Source organism: Spea bombifrons, chromosome 5 (assembly GCF_027358695.1).
Source record: "Spea bombifrons isolate aSpeBom1 chromosome 5, aSpeBom1.2.pri, whole genome shotgun sequence".
NCBI classification, from domain to species: domain Eukaryota; kingdom Metazoa; phylum Chordata; class Amphibia; order Anura; family Pelobatidae; genus Spea; species Spea bombifrons.
This window is the reverse complement of record NC_071091.1, coordinates 83,323,279-83,343,915: the sequence shown is the minus strand read 5'-3', so window position 1 is coordinate 83,343,915 and position 20,637 is coordinate 83,323,279. Positions and strand designations below refer to the sequence as shown.

Genomic DNA, 20,637 nt, shown 5'->3' with positions numbered 1-20,637 from the left:
CATCATAATGGGTTCATGATGACTTCATCATCATAATGGGTTTATGATGACATTATCATGACGACATCATGAAGGGTTCGTGATGACATCATCATAAAGGGTTCATGATGACATCATAATGGGTTCATGATGACATCATCATGATGACATCATAATGAGTTCGTGGTGACTTTATTACAATGGGTTCATGATGACATCATCATGACGAAATCATAGTGGGATCATGATTACAGCATCATAATGGGTTCGTGATGACATCGTCATGATGACATCATAATGGGTTCGTGATGACATCATCATGATGACATCATAATGGGTTCGTGATGACATCATCATGATGACATCATAATGGGTCCGTGATGACATCATCATGACATCATAATGTGTTCGTGATGACATCATCGTGATGATATCATAGTGGGTTCATGATGACATCATCACAATAGGTTCATGATGACATCATCATGATGACATCATAATGGGTTCGTGATGACTTCATCATCATAAAGGGTTCATGATGACATCATAATCGGTTCATGATGACATCATCATGATGACATCATAATGGGTTCATGATGACATCATCATGATGACATCATAATGTGTTCGTGATTACATCATCGTGATGACATCATAATGGGTTCATGATGACATCATCACAATAGGTTCATGATGACATCATCATGATGACATCATAATGGGTTCGTGATGACTTCATCATCATAATGGGTTCATGATGACATCATAATGGGTTCATGATGACATCATAATAGGTTCATAATGGCATCATCACAATGGGTTCATGATGACATCATAATGGGTTCAGGATAACATCATCATGACAACATCATAATGGGTTCATGATGACATCATCATAATGGGTTCATGATGACATCATGATGACATCATAATGGGTTCGTGATGTCTTCATCACCATAATGGGTTCATGATGACACGCTGGCAATAAATTGGAGGGAAACAAACTATATAGACCTTATGCTTTCCCACAGATTTTACATGTGCTTTTCAAGTGTTTTCTTGGTTTCATGTGTAATTTGGGCAGTACATGCAGTAAGCCCATCAGTACATTGCATGCAGCAAATACACTGTTTCCCTGTTTCACCTAAAACAATGGACTCAGTGTAGGGGACTTAGCTCAAATGGTAGAGCGCTCGCTTAGCATGCGAGAGGTAGCGGGATCGATGCCCGCATTCTCCAGTTACTTTATTTATACTTTATAAATTTTCAATAATGTTGTGCTTAACGCTGGCAATAAATTGGAGGGAAACAAACTATATAGACCGTATGCTGGCAATAAATTGGAGGGAAACAAACTATATAGACCTTATGATTTCCCACAGATTTTTCATGTGCTTTTCAAGTGTTTTCTTGGTTTCATGTGTAATTAGAACAGTACATGCAGCAAGCCCATCAGTACATTACATGCAGCAAATACACTGTTTCCCTGTTTCACCTAAAACATGCCACACTATGTAGGGGAATTAGCTCAAATGGCAGAGCGCTCGCTTAGCATGCGAGAGGTAGCGGGATCGATGCCCGCATTCTCCAGTTACTTTATTTATACTTTATAAATTTTCAATAATGTTGTGCTTAACGCTGGCAATAAATTGGAGGGAAACAAACTATATAGACCGTATGCTGGCAATAAATTGGAGGGAAACAAACTATATAGACCTTATGATTTCCCACAGATTTTTCATGTGCTTTTCAAGTGTTTTCTTGGTTTCATGTGTAATTAGAACAGTACATGCAGCAAGCCCATCAGTACATTACATGCAGCAAATACACTGTTTCCCTGTTTCACCTAAAACATGCCACACTATGTAGGGGAATTAGCTCAAATGGTAGAGCGCTCGCTTAGCATGCGAGAGGTAGCGGGATCGATGCCCGCATTCTCCAGTTACTTTATTTATACTTTATAAATTTTCAATAATGTTGTGCTTAACACTGGCAATAAATTGGAGGGAAACAAACTATATAGACCTTATGATGGCAATAAATTGGAGGGAAACAAACTATATAGACCTTATGATTTCCCACAGAGTTTTCATGTGCTTTTCAAGTGTTTTCTTGGTTTCATGTGTAATTAGAACAGTACATGCAGCAAGCCCATCAGTACATTACATGCAGCAAATACACTGTTTCCCTGTTTCACCTAAAACATGCCTCTCTATGTAGGGGAACTAGCTCAAACGGTAGAGCGCTCGCTTTGCATGCGAGAGGTAGCGGGATCGATGCCCGCATTCTCCAGTTGCTTTATTTATACTTCATAAATTTTCAATAATGTTGTGCTGAACGCTGGCTATAAATTGGAGGGAAACAAACTATATAGACCCTATGCTTTCCCACAGATTTTTCAACTTCACGAATAACTGTAGAATACAAAGGGAATTTAGTTCAAATGGTGGTGTGCTCGCTTAGCATGCGAGGGGTAGTTGGTTCAATGACCGTGTTCTCTAAGTGTTTTCTTGGTTTCATGTGTAATTAGAGCAGTACAAGCAGCAAGCTTAATGGTACATTACATGAAGCAAATACACTGTTTCCCTGTTTCATCATGTTTCCCTGACATCATCATGGCAAGATCATAATGGGTTCATGATGACATCATCACAATGGGTTCATGATGACATCATCATGATGACATCATAATGGGTTCATGATGACTTCATCATCATAATGGGTTTATGATGACATTATCATGACGACATCATGAAGGGTTCGTGATGACATCATCATAAAGGGTTCATGATGACATCATAATGGGTTCATGATGACATCATCATGATGACATCATAATGGGTTCGTGGTGACTTCATTTCAATGGGTTCATGATGACATCATCATGACGAAATCATAGTGGGATCATGATTACAGCATCATAATGGGTTCGTGATGACATCATCATGATGACATCATAATGGGTTCGTGATGACATCATCATGATGACATCATAATGGGTTCGTGATGACATCATCATGATGACATCATAATGGGTCCGTGATGACATCATCATGACATCATAATGTGTTCGTGATGACATCATCGTGATGATATCATAGTGGGTTCATGATGACATCATCACAATAGGTTCATGATGACATCATCATGATGACATCATAATGGGTTCGTGATGACTTCATCATCATAAAGGGTTCATGATGACATCATAATCGGTTCATGATGACATCATCATGATGACATCATAATGGGTTCATGATGACATCATCATGATGACATCATAATGTGTTCGTGATGACATCATCGTGATGACATCATAATGGGTTCATGATGACAGTATCACAATAGGTTCATGATGACATCATCATGATGACATCATAATGGGTTCGTGATGACTTCATCATCATAATGGGTTCATGATGACATCATAATGGGTTCATGATGACATCATAATAGGTTCATAATGGCATCATCACAATGGGTTCATGATGACATCATAATGGGTTCAGGATAACATCATCATGACAACATCATAATGGGTTCATGATGACATCATCATAATGGGTTCATGATGACATCATGATGACATCATAATGGGTTCGTGATGTCTTCATCACCATAATGGGTTCATGATGACACGCTGGCAATAAATTGGAGGGAAACAAACTATATAGACCTTATGCTTTCCCACAGATTTTACATGTGCTTTTCAAGTGTTTTCTTGGTTTCATGTGTAATTTGGGCAGTACATGCAGTAAGCCCATCAGTACATTGCATGCAGCAAATACACTGTTTCCCTGTTTCACCTAAAACAATGGACTCAGTGTAGGGGACTTAGCTCAAATGGTAGAGCGCTCGCTTAGCATGCGAGAGGTAGCGGGATCGATGCCCGCATTCTCCAGTTACTTTATTTATACTTTATAAATTTTCAATAATGTTGTGCTTAACGCTGGCAATAAATTGGAGAGAAACAAACTATATAGACCGTATGCTGGCAATAAATTGGAGGGAAACAAACTATATAGACCTTATGATTTCCCACAGATTTTTCATGTGCTTTTCAAGTGTTTTCTTGGTTTCATGTGTAATTAGAACAGTACATGCAGCAAGCCCATCAGTACATTACATGCAGCAAATACACTGTTTCCCTGTTTCACCTAAAACAGGCCACTCTATGTAGGGGAATTAGCTCAAACAGTAGAGCGCTCGCTTTGCATGCGAGAGGTAGCGGGATCGATGCCCGCATTCTCCAGTTACTTTATTTATACTTCATAAATTTTCAATAATGTTGTGCTGAACGCTGGCTATAAATTGGAGGGAAACAAACTATATAGACCCTATGCTTTCCCACAGATTTTTCAACTTCACGAATAACTGTAGAATACAAAGGGAATTTAGTTCAAATGGTGGTGTGCTCGCTTAGCATGCGAGGGGTAGTTGGTTCAATGACCGTGTTCTCTAAGTGTTTTCTTGGTTTCATGTGTAATTAGAGCAGTACAAGCAGCAAGCTTAATGGTACATTACATGAAGCAAATACACTGTTTCCCTGTTTCATCATGTTTCCCTGACATCATCATGGCAAGATCATAATGGGTTCATGATGACATCATCACAATTGGTTCATGATGACATCATCATGATGACATCATAATGGGTTCATGATGACTTCATCATCATAATGGGTTTATGATGACATTATCATGACGACATCATGAAGGGTTCGTGATGACATCATCATAAAGGGTTCATGATGACATCATAATGGGTTCATGATGACATCATCATGATGACATCATAATGAGTTCGTGGTGACTTTATTACAATGGGTTCATGATGACATCATCATGACGAAATCATAGTGGGATCATGATTACAGCATCATAATGGGTTCGTGATGACATCGTCATGATGACATCATAATGGGTTCGTGATGACATCATCATGATGACATCATAATGGGTTCGTGATGACATCATCATGATGACATCATAATGGGTCCGTGATGACATCATCATGACATCATAATGTGTTCGTGATGACATCATCGTGATGATATCATAGTGGGTTCATGATGACATCATCACAATAGGTTCATGATGACATCATCATGATGACATCATAATGGGTTCGTGATGACTTCATCATCATAAAGGGTTCATGATGACATCATAATCGGTTCATGATGACATCATCATGATGACATCATAATGGGTTCATGATGACATCATCATGATGACATCATAATGTGTTCGTGATGACATCATCGTGATGACATCATAATGGGTTCATGATGACATCATCACAATAGGTTCATGATGACATCATCATGATGACATCATAATGGGTTCGTGATGACTTCATCATCATAATGGGTTCATGATGACATCATAATGGGTTCATGATGACATCATAATAGGTTCATAATGGCATCATCACAATGGGTTCATGATGACATCATAATGGGTTCAGGATAACATCATCATGACAACATCATAATGGGTTCATGATGACATCATCATAATGGGTTCATGATGACATCATGATGACATCATAATGGGTTCGTGATGTCTTCATCACCATAATGGGTTCATGATGACACGCTGGCAATAAATTGGAGGAAAACAAACTATATAGACCTTATGCTTTCCCACAGATTTTACATGTGCTTTTCAAGTGTTTTCTTGGTTTCATGTGTAATTTGGGCAGTACATGCAGTAAGCCCATCAGTACATTGCATGCAGCAAATACACTGTTTCCCTGTTTCACCTAAAACAATGGACTCAGTGTAGGGGACTTAGCTCAAATGGTAGAGCGCTCGCTTAGCATGCGAGAGGTAGCGGGATCGATGCCCGCATTCTCCAGTTACTTTATTTATACTTTATAAATTTTCAATAATGTTGTGCTTAACGCTGGCAATAAATTGGAGGGAAACAAACTATATAGACCGTATGCTGGCAATAAATTGGAGGGAAACAAACTATATAGACCTTATGATTTCCCACAGATTTTTCATGTGCTTTTCAAGTGTTTTCTTGGTTTCATGTGTAATTAGAACAGTACATGCAGCAAGCCCATCAGTACATTACATGCAGCAAATACACTGTTTCCCTGTTTCACCTAAAACATGCCACACTATGTAGGGGAATTAGCTCAAATGGTAGAGCGCTCGCTTAGCATGCGAGAGGTAGCGGGATCGATGCCCGCATTCTCCAGTTACTTTATTTATACTTTATAAATTTTCAATAATGTTGTGCTTAACGCTGGCAATAAATTGGAGGGAAACAAACTATATAGACCGTATGCTGGCAATAAATTGGAGGGAAACAAACTATATAGACCTTATGATTTCCCACAGATTTTTCATGTGCTTTTCAAGTGTTTTCTTGGTTTCATGTGTAATTAGAACAGTACATGCAGCAAGCCCATCAGTACATTACATGCAGCAAATACACTGTTTCCCTGTTTCACCTAAAACATGCCACACTATGTAGGGGAATTAGCTCAAATGGTAGAGCGCTCGCTTAGCATGCGAGAGGTAGCAGGATCGATGCCCGCATTCTCCAGTTACTTTATTTATACTTTATAAATTTTCAATAATGTTGTGCTTAACACTGGCAATAAATTGGAGGGAAACAAATCATATAGACCTTATGATGGCAATAAATTGTAGGGAAACAAACTATATAGACCTTATGATTTCCCACAGAGTTTTCATGTGCTTTTCAAGTGTTTTCTTGGTTTCATGTGTAATTAGAACAGTACATGCAGCAAGCCCATCAGTACATTACATGCAGCAAATACACTGTTTCCCTGTTTCACCTAAAACATGCCTCTCTATGTAGGGGAACTAGCTCAAACGGTAGAGCGCTCGCTTTGCATGCGAGAAGTAGCGGGATCGATGCCCGCATTCTCCAGTTGCTTTATTTATACTTCATAAATTTTCAATAATGTTGTGCTGAACGCTGGCTATAAATTGGAGGGAAACAAACTATATAGACCCTATGCTTTCCCACAGATTTTTCAACTTCACGAATAACTGTAGAATACAAAGGGAATTTAGTTCAAATGGTGGTGTGCTCGCTTAGCATGCGAGGGGTAGTTGGTTCAATGACCGTGTTCTCTAAGTGTTTTCTTGGTTTCATGTGTAATTAGAGCAGTACAAGCAGCAAGCTTAATGGTACATTACATGAAGCAAATACACTGTTTCCCTGTTTCATCATGTTTCCCTGACATCATCATGGCAAGATCATAATGGGTTCATGATGACATCATCACAATGGGTTCATGATGACATCATCATGATGACATCATAATGGGTTCATGATGACTTCATCATCATAATGGGTTTATGATGACATTATCATGACGACATCATGAAGGGTTCGTGATGACATCATCATAAAGGGTTCATGATGACATCATAATGGGTTCATGATGACATCATCATGATGACATCATAATGGGTTCGTGGTGACTTCATTTCAATGGGTTCATGATGACATCATCATGACGAAATCATAGTGGGATCATGATTACAGCATCATAATGGGTTCGTGATGACATCATCATGATGACATCATAATGGGTTCGTGATGACATCATCATGATGACATCATAATGGGTTCGTGATGACATCATCGTGATGATATCATAGTGGGTTCATGATGACATCATCACAATAGGTTCATGATGACATCATCATGATGACATCATAATGGGTTCGTGATGACTTCATCATCATAAAGGGTTCATGATGACATCATAATGGGTTCATGATGACATCATCATGATGACATCATAATGGGTTCATGATGACATCATCATGATGACATCATAATGTGTTCGTGATGACATCATCGTGATGACATCATAATGGGTTCATGATGACAGTATCACAATAGGTTCATGATGACATCATCATGATGACATCATAATGGGTTCGTGATGACTTCATCATCATAATGGGTTCATGATGACATCATAATGGGTTCATGATGACATCATAATAGGTTCATAATGGCATCATCACAATGGGTTCATGATGACATCATAATGGGTTCAGGATAACATCATCATGACAACATCATAATGGGTTCATGATGACATCATCATAATGGGTTCATGATGACATCATGATGACATCATAATGGGTTCGTGATGTCTTCATCACCATAATGGGTTCATGATGACACGCTGGCAATAAATTGGAGGGAAACAAACTATATAGACCTTATGCTTTCCCACAGATTTTACATGTGCTTTTCAAGTGTTTTCTTGGTTTCATGTGTAATTTGGGCAGTACATGCAGTAAGCCCATCAGTACATTGCATGCAGCAATACACTGCGAGGGGTAGTTGGTTCAATGACCGTGTTCTCTAAGTGTTTTCTTGGTTTCATGTGTAATTAGAGCAGTACAAGCAGCAAGCTTAATGGTACATTACATGAAGCAAATACACTGTTTCCCTGTTTCATCATGTTTCCCTGACATCATCATGGCAAGATCATAATGGGTTCATGATGACATCATCACAATTGGTTCATGATGACATCATCATGATGACATCATAATGGGTTCATGATGACTTCATCATCATAATGGGTTTATGATGACATTATCATGACGACATCATGAAGGGTTCGTGATGACATCATCATAAAGGGTTCATGATGACATCATAATGGGTTCATGATGACATCATCATGATGACATCATAATGAGTTTGTGGTGACTTTATTACAATGGGTTCATGATGTGGGATCATGATTACAGCATCATAATGGGTTCGTGATGACATCGTCATGATGACATCATAATGGGTTCGTGATGACATCATCATGATGACATCATAATGGGTTCGTGATGACATCATCATGATGACATCATAATGGGTCCGTGATGACATCATCATGACATCATAATGTGTTCGTGATGACATCATCGTGATGATATCATAGTGGGTTCATGATGACATCATCACAATAGGTTCATGATGACATCATCATGATGACATCATAATGGGTTCGTGATGACTTCATCATCATAAAGGGTTCATGATGACATCATAATGGGTTCATGATGACATCATCATGATGACATCATAATGGGTTCATGATGACATCATCATGATGACATCATAATGTGTTCGTGATGACATCATCGTGATGACATCATAATGGGTTCATGATGACATCATCACAATAGGTTCATGATGACATCATCATGATGACATCATAATGGGTTCGTGATGACTTCATCATCATAATGGGTTCATGATGACATCATAATGGGTTCATGATGACATCATAATAGGTTCATGATGACATCATCACAATGGGTTCATGATGACATCATAATGGGTTCAGGATAACATCATCATGACAACATCATAATGGGTTCATGATGACATCATCATAATGGGTTCATGATGACATCATGATGACATCATAATGGGTTCGTGATGTCTTCATCACCATAATGGGTTCATGATGACACGCTGGCAATAAATTGGAGGGAAACAAACTATATAGACCTTATGCTTTCCCACAGATTTTACATGTGCTTTTCAAGTGTTTTCTTGGTTTCATGTGTAATTTGAGCAGTACATGCAGTAAGCCCATCAGTACATTACATGCAGCAAATACACTGTTTCCCTGTTTCACCTAAAACAATGGACTCAGTGTAGGGGAATTAGCTCAAATGGTAGAGCGCTCGCTTCGCATGCGAGAGGTAGTGGGATCAATGCCCGCATTCTCCAGTTACTTTATTTATACTTTATAAATTTTCAATAATGTTGTGCTTAACGCTGGCAATAAATTGGAGGGAAACAAACTATATAGACCGTATGCTGGCAATAAATTGGAGGGAAACAAACTATATAGACCTTATGATTTCCCACAGATTTTTCATGTGCTTTTCAAGTGTTTTCTTGGTTTCATGTGTAATTAGAACAGTACATGCAGCAAGCCCATCAGTACATTACATGCAGCAAATACACTGTTTCCCTGTTTCACCTAAAACACGCCACTCTACGTAGGGGAATTAGCTCAAATGGTAGAACGCTCGCTTAGCATGCGAGAGGTAGCGGGATCGATGCCCGCATTCTCCAGTTACTTTATTTATACTTTATAAATTTTCAATAATGTTGTGCTTAACGCTGGCAATAAATTGGAGGGAAACAAACTATATAGACCCTATGCTTTCCCACAGATTTTTCAACTTCACGAATAACTGTAGAATACAAAGGGGATTAAGTTCAAATGGTGGTGTGCTCGCTTAGCATGCGAGGGGTAGTTGGTTCAATGACCGTGTTCTCTAAGTGTTTTCTTGGTTTCATGTGTAATTAGAGCAGTACAAGCAGCAAGCTTAATGGTACATTACATGAAGCAAATACACTGTTTCCCTGTTTCATCATGTTTCCCTGACATCATCATGGCAATATCATAATGGGTTCATGATGACATCATCACAATGGGTTCATGATGACATCATCATGATGACATCATAATGGGTTCATGATGACTTCATCATCATAATGGGTTTATGATGACATTATCATGACGACATCATGAAGGGTTCGTGATGACATCATCATAAAGGGTTCATGATGACATCATAATGGGTTCATGATGACATCATCATGATGACATCATAATGGGTTCGTGGTGACTTCATTACAATGGGTTCATGATGACATCATCATGACGAAATCATAGTGGGATCATGATAACAGCATCATAATGGGTTCGTGATGACATCATCATGATGACATCATAATGGGTTCGTGATGACATCATCATGATGACATCATAATGGGTTCGTGATGACATCATCATGATGACATCATAATGGGTCCGTGATGACATCATCATGACATCATAATGTGTTCGTGATGACATCATCGTGATGATATCATAGTGGGTTCATGATGACATCATCACAATAGGTTCATGATGACATCATCACAATAGGTTCATGATGACATCATCATGATGACATCATAATGGGTTCATGATGACTTCATCATCATAAAGGGTTCATGATGACATCATAATCGGTTCATGATGACATCATCATGATGACATCATAATGGGTTCATGATGACATCATCATGATGACATCATAATGTGTTCGTGATGACATCATCGTGATGACATCATAATGGGTTCATGATGACATCATCACAATAGGTTCATGATGACATCATCATGATGACATCATAATGGGTTCGTGATGACTTCATCATCATAATGGGTTCATGATGACATCATAATGGGTTCATGATGACATCATAATAGGTTCATAATGGCATCATCACAATGGGTTCATGATGACATCATAATGGGTTCAGGATAACATCATCATGACAACATCATAATGGGTTCATGATGACATCATCATAATGGGTTCATGATGACATCATGATGACATCATAATGGGTTCGTGATGTCTTCATCACCATAATGGGTTCATGATGACACGCTGGCAATAAATTGGAGGGAAACAAACTATATAGACCTTATGCTTTCCCACAGATTTTACATGTGCTTTTCAAGTGTTTTCTTGGTTTCATGTGTAATTTGGGCAGTACATGCAGTAAGCCCATCAGTACATTGCATGCAGCAAATACACTGTTTCCCTGTTTCACCTAAAACAATGGATTCAGTGTAGGGGAATTAGCTCAAACGGTAGAGCGCTCGCTTTGCATGCAAGAGATAGCGGGATCGATGCCCGCATTCTCCAGTTACTTTATTTATACTTTATAAATTTTCAATAATGTTGTGCTTAACGCTGGCAATAAATTGTAGGGAAACAAACTATATAGATCGTATGCTGGCAATAAATTGGAGGGAAACAAACTATATAGACCTTATGATTTCCCACAGATTTTTCATGTGCTTTTCAAGTGTTTTCTTGGTTTCATGTGTAATTAGAACAGTACATGCAGCAAGCCCATCAGTACATTACATGCAGCAAATACACTGTTTCCCTGTTTCACCTAAAACATGCCACTCTATGTAGGGGAATTAGCTCAAATGGTAGAGAGCTCGCTTTGCATGCGAGAGGTAGCAGGATCGATGCCCGCATTCTCCAGTTACTTTATTTATACTTTATAAATTTTCAATAATGTTGTGCTTAACGCTGGCAATAAATTGGAGGGAAACAAACTATATAGACCTTATGATGGCAATAAATTGGAGGGAAACAAACTATATAGACCTTATGATTTCCCACAGACTTTTCCTGTGCTTTTCAAGTGTTTTCTTGGTTTCATGTGTAATTAGAACAGTACATGCAGCAAGCCCATCAGTACATTACATGCAGCAAATACACTGTTTCCCTGTTTCACCTAAAACATGCCACTCTATGTAGGGGAATTAGCTCAAATGGTAGAGCGCTCGCTTTGCATGCGAGAGGTAGCAGGATCGATGCCCGCGTTCTCCAGTTACTTTGTTTATACTTTATAAATTTTCAATAATGTTGTGCTGAACGCTGGCTATAAATTGGAGGGAAACAAACTATATAGACCCTATGCTTTCCCACAGATTTTTCAACTTCACGAATAACTGTAGAATACAAAGGGGATTTAGTTCAAATGGTGGTGTGCTCGCTTAGCATGCGAGGGGTAGTTGGTTCAATGACCGTGTTCTCTAAGTGTTTTCTTGGTTTCATGTGTAATTAGAGCAGTACAAGCAGCAAGCTTAATGGTACATTACATGAAGCAAATACACTGTTTCCCTGTTTCATCATGTTTCCCTGACATCATCATGGCAATATCTTAATGGGTTCATGATGACATCATCACAATGGGTTCATGATGACATCATCATGATGACATCATAATGGGTTCATGATGACTTCATCATCATAATGGGTTTATGATGACATTATCATGACGACATCATGAAGGGTTCGTGATGACATCATCATAAAGGGTTCATGGTGACATCATAATGGGTTCATGATGACATCATCATGATGACATCATAATGGGTTCGTGGTGACTTCATTACAATGGGTTCATGATGACATCATCATGACGAAATCATAGTGGGATCATGATAACAGCATCATAATGGGTTCGTGATGACATCATCATGATGACATCATAATGGGTTCGTGATGACATCATCATGATGACATCATAATGGGTTCGTGATGACATCATCATGATGACATCATAATGGGTCCGTGATGACATCATCATGACATCATAATGTGTTCGTGATGACATCATCGTGATGATATCATAGTGGGTTCATGATGACATCATCACAATAGGTTCATGATGACATCATCATGATGACATCATAATGGGTTCGTGATGACTTCATCATCATAAAGGGTTCATGATGACATCATAATGGGTTCATGATGACATCATCATGATGACATCATAATGGGTTCATGATGACATCATCATGATGACATCATAATGTGTTCGTGATGACATCATCGTGATGACATCATAATGGGTTCATGATGACATCATCACAATAGGTTCATGATGACATCATCATGATGACATCATAATGGGTTCGTGATGACTTCATCATCATAATGGGTTCATGATGACATCATAATGGGTTCATGATGACATCATAATAGGTTCATGATGACATCATCACAATGGGTTCATGATGACATCATAATGGGTTCAGGATAACATCATCATGACAACATCATAATGGGTTCATGATGACATCATCATAATGGGTTCATGATGACATCATGATGACATCATAATGGGTTCGTGATGTCTTCATCACCATAATGGGTTCATGATGACACGCTGGCAATAAATTGGAGGGAAACAAACTATATAGACCTTATGCTTTCCCACAGATTTTACATGTGCTTTTCAAGTGTTTTCTTGGTTTCATGTGTAATTTGAGCAGTACATGCAGTAAGCCCATCAGTACATTACATGCAGCAAATACACTGTTTCCCTGTTTCACCTAAAACAATGGACTCAGTGTAGGGGAATTAGCTCAAATGGTAGAGCGCTCGCTTCGCATGCGAGAGGTAGTGGGATCAATGCCCGCATTCTCCAGTTACTTTATTTATACTTTATAAATTTTCAATAATGTTGTGCTTAACGCTGGCAATAAATTGGAGGGAAACAAACTATATAGACCGTATGCTGGCAATAAATTGGAGGGAAACAAACTATATAGACCTTATGATTTCCCACAGATTTTTCATGTGCTTTTCAAGTGTTTTCTTGGTTTCATGTGTAATTAGAACAGTACATGCAGCAAGCCCATCAGTACATTACATGCAGCAAATACACTGTTTCCCTGTTTCACCTAAAACACGCCACTCTACGTAGGGGAATTAGCTCAAATGGTAGAACGCTCGCTTAGCATGCGAGAGGTAGCGGGATCGATGCCCGCATTCTCCAGTTACTTTATTTATACTTTATAAATTTTCAATAATGTTGTGCTTAACGCTGGCAATAAATTGGAGGGAAACAAACTATATAGACCCTATGCTTTCCCACAGATTTTTCAACTTCACGAATAACTGTAGAATACAAAGGGGATTAAGTTCAAATGGTGGTGTGCTCGCTTAGCATGCGAGGGGTAGTTGGTTCAATGACCGTGTTCTCTAAGTGTTTTCTTGGTTTCATGTGTAATTAGAGCAGTACAAGCAGCAAGCTTAATGGTACATTACATGAAGCAAATACACTGTTTCCCTGTTTCATCATGTTTCCCTGACATCATCATGGCAATATCATAATGGGTTCATGATGACATCATCACAATGGGTTCATGATGACATCATCATGATGACATCATAATGGGTTCATGATGACTTCATCATCATAATGGGTTTATGATGACATTATCATGACGACATCATGAAGGGTTCGTGATGACATCATCATAAAGGGTTCATGATGACATCATAATGGGTTCATGATGACATCATCATGATGACATCATAATGGGTTCGTGGTGACTTCATTACAATGGGTTCATGATGACATCATCATGACGAAATCATAGTGGGATCATGATAACAGCATCATAATGGGTTCGTGATGACATCATCATGATGACATCATAATGGGTTCGTGATGACATCATCATGATGACATCATAATGGGTTCGTGATGACATCATCATGATGACATCATAATGGGTCCGTGATGACATCATCATGACATCATAATGTGTTCGTGATGACATCATCGTGATGATATCATAGTGGGTTCATGATGACATCATCACAATAGGTTCATGATGACATCATCATGATGACATCATAATGGGTTCGTGATGACTTCATCATCATAAAGGGTTCATGATGACATCATAATCGGTTCATGATGACATCATCATGATGACATCATAATGGGTTCATGATGACATCATCATGATGACATCATAATGTGTTCGTGATGACATCATCGTGATGACATCATAATGGGTTCATGATGACATCATCACAATAGGTTCATGATGACATCATCATGATGACATCATAATGGGTTCGTGATGACTTCATCATCATAATGGGTTCATGATGACATCATAATGGGTTCATGATGACATCATAATAGGTTCATGATGACATCATCACAATGGGTTCATGATGACATCATAATGGGTTCAGGATAACATCATCATGACAACATCATAATGGGTTCATGATGACATCATCATAATGGGTTCATGATGACATCATGATGACATCATAATGGGTTCGTGATGTCTTCATCACCATAATGGGTTCATGATGACACGCTGGCAATAAATTGGAGGGAAACAAACTATATAGACCTTATGCTTTCCCACAGATTTTACATGTGCTTTTCAAGTGTTTTCTTGGTTTCATGTGTAATTTGGGCAGTACATGCAGTAAGCCCATCAGTACATTGCATGCAGCAAATACACTGTTTCCCTGTTTCACCTAAAACAATGAACTCAGTGTAGGGGAATTAGCTCAAACGGTAGAGCGCTCGCTTTGCATGCGAGAGGTAGCAGGATCGATGCCCGCGTTCTCCAGTTGCTTTATTTATACTTTATAAATTTTCAATAATGTTGTGCTTAACGCTGGCAATAAATTGGAGGGAAACAAACTATATAGACCGTATGCTGGCAATAAATTGGAGGGAAACAAACTATATAGACCTTATGATTTCCCACAGATTTTTCATGTGCTTTTCAAGTGTTTTCTTGGTTTCATGTGTAATTAGAACAGTACATGCAGCAAGCCCATCAGTACATTACATGCAGCAAATACACTGTTTCCCTGTTTCATCTAAAACATGCCACACTATGTAGGGGAATTAGCTCAAATGGTAGAGCGCTCGCTTAGCATGCGAGAAGTAGCGGGATCGATGCCCGCATTCTCCAGTTATTTTATTTATACTTTATAAATTTTCAATAATGTTGTGCTTAACACTGGCAATAAATTGGAGGGAAACAAACTATATAGACCTTATGATGGCAATAAATTGGAGGGAAACAAACTATATAGACCTTATGATTTCCCACAGACTTTTCATGTGCTTTTCAAGTGTTTTCTTGGTTTCATGTGTAATTAGAACAGTACATGCAGCAAGCCCATCAGTACATTACATGCAGCAAATACACTGTTTCCCTGTTTCACCTAAAACATGCCACTCTATGTAGGGGAATTAGCTCAAATGGTAGAGCGCTCGCTTTGCATGCGAGAGTTAGCGGGATCGATGCCCGCGTTCTCAAGTTACTTTATTTATACTTTATAAATTTTCAATAATGTTGTGCTGAACGCTGGCTATAAATTGGAGGGAAACAAACTATATAGACCCTATGCTTTCCCACAGATTTTTCAACTTCACGAATAACTGTAGAATACAAAGGGGATTTAGTTCAAATGGTGGTGTGCTCGCTTAGCATGCGAGGGGTAGTTGGTTCAATGACCGTGTTCTCTAAGTGTTTTCTTGGTTTCATGTGTAATTAGAGCAGTACAAGCAGCAAGCTTAATGGTACATTACATGAAGCAAATACACTGTTTCCCTGTTTCATCATGTTTCCCTGACATCATCATGGCAATATCATAATGGGTTCATGATGACATCATCACAATGGGTTCATGATGACATCATCATGATGACATCATAATGGGTTCATGATGACTTCATCATCATAATGGGTTTATGATGACATTATCATGACGACATCATGAAGGGTTCGTGATGACATCATCATAAAGGGTTCATGATGACATCATAATGGGTTCATGATGACATCATCATGATGACATCATAATGGGTTCGTGGTGACTTCATTACAATGGGTTCATGATGACATCATCATGACGAAATCATAGTGGGATCATGATTACAGCATCATAATGGGTTCGTGATGACATCATCATGATGACATCATAATGGGTTCGTGATGACATCATCATGATGACATCATAATGGGTTCGTGATGACATCATCATGATGACATCAGAATGGGTCCGTGATGACATCATCATGACATCATAATGTGTTCGTGATGACATCATCGTGATGATATCATAGTGGGTTCATGATGACATCATCACAATAGGTTCATGATGACATCATCATGATGACATCATAATGGGTTCGTGATGACTTCATCATCATAAAGGGTTCATGATGACATCATAATGGGTTCATGATGACATCATCATGATGACATCATAATGGGTTCATGATGACATGATCATGATGACATCATAATGTGTTCGTGATGACATCATCGTGATGACATCATAATGGGTTCATGATGACATCATCACAATAGGTTCATGATGACATCATCATGATGACATCATAATGGGTTCGTGATGACTTCATCATCATAATGGGTTCATGATGACATCATAATGGGTTCATGATGACATCATAATAGGTTCATAATGGCATCATCACAATGGGTTCATGATGACATCATAATGGGTTCAGGATAACATCATCATGACAACATCATAATGGGTTCATGATGACATCATCATAATGGGTTCATGATGACATCATGATGACATCATAATGGGTTCGTGATGTCTTCATCACCATAATGGGTTCATGATGACACGCTGGCAATAAATTGGAGGGAAACAAACTATATAGACCTTATGCTTTCCCACAGATTTTACATGTGCTTTTCAAGTGTTTTCTTGGTTTCATGTGTAATTTGGGCAGTACATGCAGTAAGCCCATCAGTACATTGCATGCAGCAAATACACTGTTTCCCTGTTTCACCAAAAGCAATGGACTCAGTGTAGGGGAATTAGCTCAAATGGTAAAGCGCTCGCTTAGCATGCGAGAGGTAGCGGGATCGATGCCCGCATTCTCCAGTTACTTTATTTATACTTTATAAATTTTCAATAATGTTGTGCTTAACGCTGGCAATAAATTGGAGGGAAACAAACTATATAGACCGTATGCTGGCAATAAATTGGAGGGAAACAAACTATATAGACCTTATGATTTCCCACAGATTTTTCATGTGCTTTTCAAGTGTTTTCTTGGTTTCATGTGTAATTAGAACAGTACATGCAGCAAGCCCATCAGTACATTACATGCAGCAAATACACTGTTTCCCTGTTTCATCTAAAACATGCCACACTATGTAGGGGAATTAGCTCAAATGGTAGAGCGCTCGCTTAGCATGCGAGAAGTAGCGGGATCGATGCCCGCATTCTCCAGTTATTTTATTTATACTTTATAAATTTTCAATAATGTTGTGCTTAACACTGGCAATAAATTGGAGGGAAACAAACTATATAGACCTTATGATGGCAATAAATTGGAGGGAAACAAACTATATAGACCTTATGATTTCCCACAGACTTTTCATGTGCTTTTCAAGTGTTTTCTTGGTTTCATGTGTAATTAGAACAGTATATGCAGCAAGCCCATCAGTACATTACATGCAGCAAATACACTGTTTCCCTGTTTCACCTAAAACATGCCACTCTATGTAGGGGAATTAGCTCAAATGGTAGAGCGCTCGCTTTGCATGCGAGAGTTAGCGGGATCGATGCCCGCGTTCTCAAGTTACTTTATTTATACTTTATAAATTTTCAATAATGTTGTGCTGAACGCTGGCTATAAATTGGAGGGAAACAAACTATATAGACCCTATGCTTTCCCACAGATTTTTCAACTTCACGAATAACTGTAGAATACAAAGGGGATTTAGTTCAAATGGTGGTGTGCTCGCTTAGCATGCGAGGGGTAGTTGGTTCAATGACCGTGTTCTCTAAGTGTTTTCTTGGTTTCATGTGTAATTAGAGCAGTACAAGCAGCAAGCTTAATGGTACATTACATGAAGCAAATACACTGTTTCCCTGTTTCATCATGTTTCCCTGACATCATCATGGCAATATCATAATGGGTTCATGATGACATCATCACAATGGGTTCATGATGACATCATCATGATGACATCATAATGGGTTCATGATGACTTCATCATCATAATGGGTTTATGATGACATTATCATGACGACATCATGAAGGGTTCGTGATGACATCATCATAAAGGGTTCATGATGACATCATAATGGGTTCATGATGACATCATCATGATGACATCATAATGAGTTCGTGGTGACTTTATTACAATGGGTTCATGATGACATCATCATGACGAAATCATAGTGGGATCATGATTACAGCATCATAATGGGTTCGTGATGACATCGTCATGATGACATCATAATGGGTTCGTGATGACATCATCATGATGACATCATAATGGGTTCGTGATGACATCATCATGATGACATCATAATGGGTCCGTGATGACATCATCATGACATCATAATGTGTTCGTGATGACATCATCGTGATGATATCATAGTGGGTTCATGATGATATCATCACAATAGGTTCATGATGACATCATCATGATGACATCATAATGGGTTCGTGATGACTTCATCATCATAAAGGGTTCATGATGACATCATAATCGGTTCATGATGACATCATCATGATGACATCATAATGGGTTCATGATGACATCATCATGATGACATCATAATGTGTTCGTGATTACATCATCGTGATGACATCATAATGGGTTCATGATGACATCATCACAATAGGTTCATGATGACATCATCATGATGACATCATAATGGGTTCGTGATGACTTCATCATCATAATGGGTTCATGATGACATCATAATGGGTTCATGATGACATCATAATAGGTTCATAATGGCATCATCACAATGGGTTCATGATGACATCATAATGGGTTCAGGATAACATCATCATGACAACATCATAATGGGTTCATGATGACATCATCATAATGGGTTCATGATGACATCATGATGACATCATAATGGGTTCGTGATGTCTTCATCACCATAATGGGTTCATGATGACACGCTGGCAATAAATTGGAGGGAAACAAACTATATAGACCTTATGCTTTCCCACAGATTTTACATGTGCTTTTCAAGTGTTTTCTTGGTTTCATGTGTAATTTGGGCAGTACATGCAGTAAGCCCATCAGTACATTGCATGCAGCAAATACACTGTTTCCCTGTTTCACCTAAAACAATGGACTCAGTGTAGGGGACTTAGCTCAAATGGTAGAGCGCTCGCTTAGCATGCGAGAGGTAGCGGGATTGATACCCGCATTCTCCAGTTACTTTATTTATACTTTATAAAT

General features: G+C 38.6%; 2 non-coding genes across 2 annotated transcripts; both read left to right on the top strand.

Moving 5' to 3' along the window:
- Positions 1-1,847: 1,847 nt before the first annotated feature.
- On the top strand, positions 1,848-1,920 carry TRNAA-AGC (transfer RNA alanine (anticodon AGC)). Its single transcript has one exon. It is a non-coding gene; the product is annotated as a tRNA-Ala (tRNA).
- Positions 1,921-6,118: 4,198 nt separating this feature from the next.
- TRNAA-AGC (transfer RNA alanine (anticodon AGC)) lies at positions 6,119-6,191 on the top strand. The gene has a single exon. It is a non-coding gene; the product is annotated as a tRNA-Ala (tRNA).
- The last annotated feature ends 14,446 nt before the right edge of the window (positions 6,192-20,637 follow it).